Source organism: Mandrillus leucophaeus, unplaced genomic scaffold (assembly GCF_000951045.1).
Source record: "Mandrillus leucophaeus isolate KB7577 unplaced genomic scaffold, Mleu.le_1.0 Scaffold261, whole genome shotgun sequence".
NCBI lineage: Eukaryota > Metazoa > Chordata > Mammalia > Primates > Cercopithecidae > Mandrillus > Mandrillus leucophaeus.
In genome coordinates this window covers 322,712-331,219 of record NW_012102710.1, presented here as the reverse complement: position 1 = coordinate 331,219, position 8,508 = coordinate 322,712, and the positions used below count along the sequence as shown (strand labels likewise).

Genomic DNA, 8,508 nt, shown 5'->3' with positions numbered 1-8,508 from the left:
ATAATACTGATGCATTGTAGTGCGAGCAAATTAAAAAGGAATAACAATAATGATGTATGGTAGTGCTGGCACCTTTTTAAAATGTACTTATGTAAATTAGACATCGTTTTTTAAAGTTTGTAGTGATACTTAAGTAGGGTGCAATTTTTACAATTTTCTATTGTGCTTAAAGTATAAATGCTATTAAACACAGGAATTTGTCTCTGAACCACACAGGTTTTAGGCCTTAACATGGTACAAAATTTTTGCATAATGCAGTTTTTAACAATACCCAGCTCCAACTCTGTCTACATCTGTCTTGGCTGAACCGCCCCTTCTGTCCCTCTCCACAGCTTCCTGGAAGCATCAGGCACGTGCATGAACAGCTTAACGCAGCAGTGTTTTCAAGCAGGTAACAATACTACTGAAAAAAAAAAAAAGGAAGCTTCAAATGCAGTAGTTTATTCCATCCCATCTTCCATATTGTCCTCCTCGTGGTCTGATTTGGTTTCCATTTTCCCATCCTCCGAACTACCGTACCTGGAGTGATCTCCAGTTTCTTCTTCATCTTGTATCGTTTAGGGATCCGTATTCATACTTTTATTTTCACTTTCTTCCTCTTCCGCCTGGAACCCCTCGTCGCCATCTTGTCTACCCAGCTTCCGGTAGCCATCCTCACCTTCTTTCTCGCGCTCTTTCTGGCTCTCGCCATCCCTCGCCATACTCGCCCGCTCCTCCGAGTTCGAGTAGCCTGGAGGGGTAATGCTCTGTAAGTAAGCCCGGTTCATCAGCAGCTCGGTGGGTTCCAAGTGCCCTGTCTCGCGCGCGCCTTGCGCCCCGCCGCTTGCCGCTCCTCCGCCTCCCGCTTGCGGTAGGAATACCTGCGATTCCTGTGCTGCGAGTACCAGCCCGAGTGTGAGAAGCGCTTGCCACGTTTATCACACTTATAGGGCTTCTCCCCCGAGGGAAGCCTTGAATGCGCGATAAGGCGGTGCTTGTGTATAAACGCTGTCTTACAAATCTGACACTGATGTGGTCTGTGTGTTCGTATTTATGTCGCAGAAGGGAACTGCTTTTCTGGAATTTCTTGCACATAAGTCACATGCATACAGGCCACTCTGTCTTCTTGATCTTCTTGCGAGACAGACAGGAGTCGGAGTGTGTCATAATATCGAGGCCTGACATGTAGTCTTGTGCTTCATCAAGCAGTTCTCCCTGAAATCCTTGTTTCCGTTGGTACTTTCTCCTTTGTTGCATATCAGCAAAGGTAGTTGCTCCAGTTGGGCAGGTGTAGGCTATATGTGGTAGCAAGCTCATTTAATCCAGGGCTGAGTATGGTCGTAGCCCAGGAATACTGGTCTAAACTGGTGGCATGAAAGTAGGAAGGGGGAAATGCGCTTTGGGGTGGAAGAGCTGTGTATAAAGATTTGGCACTAAAAGGGTTCATCCCGAACACTGGGTTAGTGCTCTTGTCCAGATTATTTGAATTTGAAAACTTCTTGAAAAAGTCAAGTTCAGAGGTTCATCTGAGTTTTCAGATGAGGAAGAAACACTGTAATGGTCTAAACTGATGAGCCATCTTAAGAACATGTGTAGTTGGTACATTTTCTGTTCTCCTATGATAGACATGTTCTAGCATCCCTGCTTCTCTGAGGCTCAGAATTCCTTCCTCCAGAGTTTTCCATGGCTGCTGTGGTCTCTCCTTTCTACAAGATGGACCACAACATTTCCCAAGCTCTCAAGAGTTACTCCAGTAATGTGTTAGAACAATCACGTAGTGTCCTTGCCAATGTTAAACATTGTGTTACAGAGGAATGCCTCATGCTGAAAACATGTTCCCACGTGCTCAGGATCCACCAATCTGAGTTCCTGACAATACATGTTAGCACATGGTCCTACAGCTCCTTTGGCAAATCATTCCTTTCTTTGCTTAGCAGGATTGCCACTTTTCTTGTCATTTCTGGCTGAGGTTTGTGTCTACTTCCAGGTCTGGTGGCCAGTAGGAAAGGAGGAAAGAGATTCTGATGAAGGCAACTATTACATTGTAAAGCACCTGCTTCATTTTAGGTCTCTACATAGTTTTCAGGCAAGAAGTTCTCTACCTTCCAAAAAGAGAGTGGGACACTTCTATAGGTTCAGAGGGTTCAAAGGAATCTGGATGTCACTCTTCAAATACGTCTATCTGGATATCCCTATCCCAAATCTTAGGGTTCTACTACTTTGTATCAGGGTCCTGACTTTTTCACTGTATACTTAACATAGGCTGGAAATTCAAGATTCTCTTAAATCTACAATTCTTTAAAAATTCTGTGATTCTTAAAATGAGATCTGGTGCCTAATCTCAAGCGATGTCTGCCTGCTGGCTGTAGGAGATAAAAGTTTTTAAATGCTGCCGAGAATACCCTATGACTCTCTGCTTTAAGATGTTGAATAATAGATCCAAGCCTGTCATTTTTTTTCTTTTTAATAAAACAATGCTGCTTGGAAACAGCTACCAGTTGCAGTTCTTATTATTTATTCTACATTTCTCAAGTGTCAAAGATACTGCATCAGCTAGTACACCTCCTTCCAATTGTGTCTCATCTTAGTCCAACAAAAGTAGAAGTCTTAGCAATTACAATGCTTGAATATGCCAGGGACAATCTATAATCCAGCTAAGACTAGTAGTGGGATTCTTATTGCCATTCAGTCAGCAAGTGACATAACTTGAAAAAGCCCATCCTTAGAGCCTACTAGGACTACTCCACTTTGGGTACCAGTTATCTTAGGCCGGCGTCCCTAAAAACAAAGTACCCATCCAAAGATGGGTATTGGTACTCAAGTGGTTTATTGGGAAAATGCTTTTCAGAGCAGGTGAAGTGAGGAAAGAATGATAAAGCGGAAGAAAAGCTAAGCAAGGATGTAGCTTCAGAGGACAACTAGTTTCAGTGTGATCTCAAAGTGAGTTTTGGAAAACAATTTGTACTACAAAGTTAACCCCACCTCAAGACAGTGGGCTAGCTATTGTTAGTCATTGGCTGTGGTCTGCCTCCTAAGAGAAGTATAGTTATTTTTATTTTTTTAAGCTGAATGTAAAAAAAGAATGTTTGCTGTTGGGAATGACCTACTAGAAAGACTACATTAAAGTTGAAAACTAAAACTAAGAGGAAAATAAAAATGAGATACAGAATTGCTGCAGCTAAATGGATAAGTGGATATTTAAACAATATATGGGTTCACCTAAGATAGGAGCATGGAGTTTCATATGCAAAAACAGCAGAGAAGGAGGAGCAAAGGCAGAGGCTACAGTGAAGTGTGTTCAGGTCCCAGGTAGGTATCCCATGAGGTTACAAAGCAGAAGTATCAACTCTGAGTGGTGCTTGCCAGAATGGGGAGATGTCTTCCTGACACACGTCAAATTTGATCTGCATCTTAAAGAAGAATAGGAAGCATTGTTTAGATGGAAAAGGGGGAAGGGAAGAGTTTATACATTTGCAGTTTTTCCCTTCTGAGGAGTTTATATTATTTTCCAAATTAAAGCAGCTTCTCTAAAAAATATTTCACAAATATCTTTCTGAATTGAGGGAAACAGCATTTATTCAAGATATACTATATGCTGAATGTAGAACTCATCCCTATTGGAAATAAAAACAAAACAAAACAACAGAGAAGCAAGAGATACAAGCTATCACCCTGCCTTTATGGCTTGAAAAGCCTTTGTCAAGCTGCCTACTAGGGAACAAAATCTTCAGGATCCACTTCCTGGCACTTCCTTACAGTTTTACTAATTTAAATATCACAATTCCTTCTTCTCAGCATACCCTCGCCAAGTACATTTGTCCTTGTAGGCTTCATGTATTAATTGTGCATTTTTTCACTTTTGTTCAGATGATTGTATCTCCTTTACTCTGCCTTCTAGTGGCTGCCTGCCTTGGTGAGTGTGTGCCATATTGGTGATGAATACACTATCTGTGCCATGTTTTGTAGCCTTAGTCTTATGACACACCACCTAGCCACACATTACGTGTACATAATCAAAGTAATTGGGATAAAAGTGTTGTTGCTGTTGATGATGATTGGTGATGGTGATGATGGAGAGAGTCGTCATGTGAATTCTCAGCACCTAACAATGCTCTGCAGAGAATAGACTTTTAATTTGCTGACTGGATGGATGGATGAAGGGTGAATATATGAGTTAATGGGTAACATAAAACTAGATTCCTCAGTTACTCTTACCCCTCACCTGGATATGCTCTTTTCAATGTGAAAAACCTAAACATCTATTATTCAGTTATGAAAGTTTCCTTGTCTTTCTTTACGGATCATTATGCTGCCAAGGGCTGAGTTTACTGTTTGCTGTTACAAGAAGGATTGTGCTTCAGTGAAAAGAATATGGATTTTGAATGTGAGGGCTGGTGTTAAAATATAATTCAGTTACCCCCTAGCTGTGTTGTCTTGGGCCAGTCACTTAACCTCTCCAGTCTTTCTCCGTATCTACAAAAGAATAATAACAGCACACTCTATTGTACAAGATTTTATAAAGATCACATGAGATAATACATTAGAAGGTGTCTTGTGTGCCAAGAGCAGCACAGAAATGCAAGCTGCTATTCTCTTCTTTCATGCAGGCAATCCCAACCATCCTGTCTTTTGAATTCACAGGAGCTTAGCTTTTCAGATATGTTATTTTTTTTTTTAATTTCTGCCTGGAAAACATAAAGATAATGTGAATGCCGCTAAACCACAGGAAAATAGTAGAATAATAACAGCCTTTCACCTCTGTAGAACTCAACAGCATGCACAGTGTGTTACCACACCCACACACTCTCTCATTTGGTCCTTACACAGGCTCAGGGAGTAAATGTTGAAGTGTCTTCACTACTGCAGTAAGGCTGTGTTCCTGACAGCATTCCCCTCTGGAAGGAAGGCCACTAACCGAGCAGAGTAGACCCTGCAGCTGAGTAACGGAGCAGAGTAGACACTGCAGCTGAGTTCCCCGAGCAAAAAGGAGATGGGCTCCCAGTTGCCAGGAGTGGAGGCAAAGAGGGTGGAGGTCTGCTGTCTGGATTATTGTTGACTCCAACTATGATGTCTAATTTATGCTTCAACTTGACTGGGTCATGGAGTGCCCAGACATTCAGTCTAACATTATTTCTGAGTATGTCCATGAGGGTGTTTCTGATGTATTAGTAAACTTTATTTTGTAGAAGAGGATAAAGAATTTTACCAATAAACTTTATTGTTTAGAACAGTTTAACATTTACAGAAAAATTGCAGAGATAGCACAGAGAGTTCCCATTTATGCCACATTTGGTTTTCCTTATTATTAACCTTTTACGTTAGTATAGCATATTTGTTACGATTGAAATGTTACAACCAGTATTGGTATATTATTATTAACTAAAGAATGTAATTTATTCATCATTCCTTAATTTTTACCTAATCTCCTTCTTCTGTTCCTGAATTCCTTTCAGGATCCCACATTCCACTTGGATGTTATAATTTCTGAGGTTCTCTTGGCTATCATAATTTCTCAGACTTTCTTTGTTTTTTGATGACTTTGATGCTTTTGAGAATTGCCAGTCAGGTATTTTGTAGAATGTTCCTTAATTAGCATTTGTCTGATGTTTTTCTCTTGCTTAGATTGGGGTCAGGACTTTTGAAAGAAAGACCACAAAGGTAAAGTCATACGTTGGTATCAAGGGTAAACACTATCAACATGACTTATCACTGCTCATATTGACTTCATTACTGGTGGGGTTAGTGTTTGTCACATTTCTTCACTAAAGTTACTCCCTTCTTCTGTACCGTATTTTTTGGAAGGAAGCCACTTTGTGTAGCTCACATTTAAGAAATAAGGAGTTATGTTTTGCCTCTTTGAAGGCAGAATATCTTCATAGACAATTTAGAATTTTTATTTTTTTTATTTCCATAGGTTTTTTGAGGAAAGGGTGGTATTCGGTTACATCAGTAAGTTCTTTAGAGGTGATTTGTGAGATTTTGGTGCACCCATCACCTGAGCAGTATACACTGAACCCAAGTCGTAGCCTTTTATCCCCTTCCCACCTTTTCTGCCGGAGTCCCCAAAGTCCATTGTATCCTTCTTATGTCTTTGCATCCTCATAGCTTAGCTCCCACTTATGAGTGAGAACATACAATGTTTGGTTTTCCATTCCTGAGTTACTTCACTTAGAATAGTCTCCAATCCCATCCAAGTTGCTGTCAATGTCATTAATTCATTCCTTTTTATGGCTGAGTAGTATGTCATTATATATATATATATATATATCTCACGGTTTCTTTATCCACTCATTGGATTGGGTATTTGGGCTGGCTCCATATTTTTGTGGGCAAAATGGGCATTTGGGCATTGAGCAAGTAGGCATTTGGGCTGGATCCACATTTTTGCAATTGTGAATTGTGCTGCTATAAACATGTATGTGCAAGTATCTTTTTTATATAATGATTTCTTTTTCTCTGGGTAGATACTCAGCAGTGGAATTTCTGGATCAAATGGTAGTTTTACTTTTAGCTTTTAAAGGAATCTCCACACTGGTTTTCATAGTGGTTGTACTAGTTTGCATTCCCACCAGTAGTGTAGAATAGTGTTCCCTTTTCACCACATTCACACCAACATCTATTATGTTTTGGTTTTTTGATTATGACCATTCTTGCAAGAGTAAGGTGGTATCACATTGTGATGTTGATTTACATTTCCCTGATCATTACTATCTTTTATTTATTTATTTATTTGTTTGTTTATTTATTTATTGTGTGTGTGTGTGTGTTTTATTATTATACTTTAAGTGCTGGGGTACATGTGCACAACATGCAGGGTTGTTACATATGTATACATGTGTCATGTTGGTTTGCTGCACCCATCAACTGGTCATTTACATTAGGTACTTCTCCTAATGCTATCCCTTCCCCAGCCCCTCATCCCTTGACAGACCCTGGTGTCTGATGTTCCCCGCCCTGTGTCCAAGTGATCTCATTGTTCAGTTCCCACCTATTAGTGAGAACATGTGGTGTTTGGTTTACTGTTCTTACAATAGTTTGCTGAGAAAGATGGTTTCCAGCTGCATCCATGTCCCTGCAAAGGACATGAACTCATCCTTTTTTATGACTGCATAGTATTCCATAGTGTATATGTGCCACATTTTCTTAATCTGGTCTATCATTGATGGGCATTTGGGTTGGTTGCAAGTCTTTGCTGTTGTGAACAGTGCTGCAATAAATGTATGTGTCCCTGTGTCTTTATAGTAGAATGATTTATAATCCTTTGGTTATATATCCAGTAATGGGATTGCTGGGTCAAATGGTATTTCTAGTTCTAGATCCTTGAGGGATTGCCACACTGTCTTCCACAATGGTTGAACTAATTTACATTCCAACCAACAGCATAAAAGCGTTCCTGTTTCTCCACATCCTCTCCAGCATCTGTTGTTTCCTGACTTTTTAATGATTGCCATTCTCACTGGAATCAGATGGTATCTCATTGTGGTTTTGATTTTTATTTCTCTGATGACCAGTGATGATGAGCATTTTTTCATGTGTCTGTTGGCTGCATAGATGTCTTCTTTTGAGAAGTATCTGTTCGTATCCTTTGCCCACTTTTTGGTGGTGTTTGTTTTTCCTCTTGTAAATTTGAGTTCTTTGCAGATTCTGGATCTTTGTCAGATGGGTAGATCACAAAAATTTTCTCCCATTCTCTAGGTTGTTTTTTCACTCTGAGGGTAGTTTCTTTTGCTGAGCAGAAGTTCTTTAGTTTAATTAGATCCCATTTGTCAATTTTGGTTTTTGTTGCCATTGCTTTTGGTGTTTTAGTCATGAAGTGCTTGCCCATGCCCATGTCCTGAATGGTATTGCCTAGGTTTTCTTCTAGGGTTTTTATAGTGTTAGTTCTAACATTTAAGTCTTTAATCCATCTTGAATTAATTTTTGTATAAGGTGTAAGGAAGGGATCCAGATTCAGCTTTTTACATATGGCTAGGCAGTTTTCTCAGCACCATTTATTAAACAGGGAATCCTTTCTCTATTTCTTGTTTTTGTCAGGTATGTCAAAGATCAGATGGTTGTAGATGTATGGTGTTATTTCTGAGGCCTCTGTTCTGTTCCATTGGTCTATATATCTTTTTTGGTATCAGTACAATGCTGTTTTGGTTACTGTAGCCTTGTAGTATAGTTTGAAGTCAGATAGCGTGATGCCTCCAGCTTTGTTCTTTTTGCTTAGGATTGTCTTGGCAATGTGGCCTCTGTTTTGGTTCCATAAGAACTTTAAAGTAGTTTTTTCCAGTTCTGTGAAGAAAGTCATTGGTAGCTTGATGGGGATGGCATTGAATCTATAAATTACCTTGGGCAGTATGGCCATTTTCACGATATTGATTCTTCCTATCCATGAGCATGGAATGGGAATGTTCTTCCATTTGTTTGTGTCCTCTTTTATTTCGTTGAACAGTGGTTTGTAGTTCTCCTTGAAGAGGTCCTTCACATCCCTTCTAAGTTGGATTCCTAGGTATTTTATTCTCTTTGAAGCAATTGTGAATGGGA

The 8,508-nt window shown here is 39.8% G+C and overlaps 1 pseudogene; it reads right to left on the bottom strand.

Moving 5' to 3' along the window:
• Nucleotides 1–440: 440 nt before the first annotated feature.
• Nucleotides 441–1,236, bottom strand: LOC105542547 (annotated as a pseudogene).
• Between the last annotated feature and the right edge of the window lie 7,272 nt (nucleotides 1,237–8,508).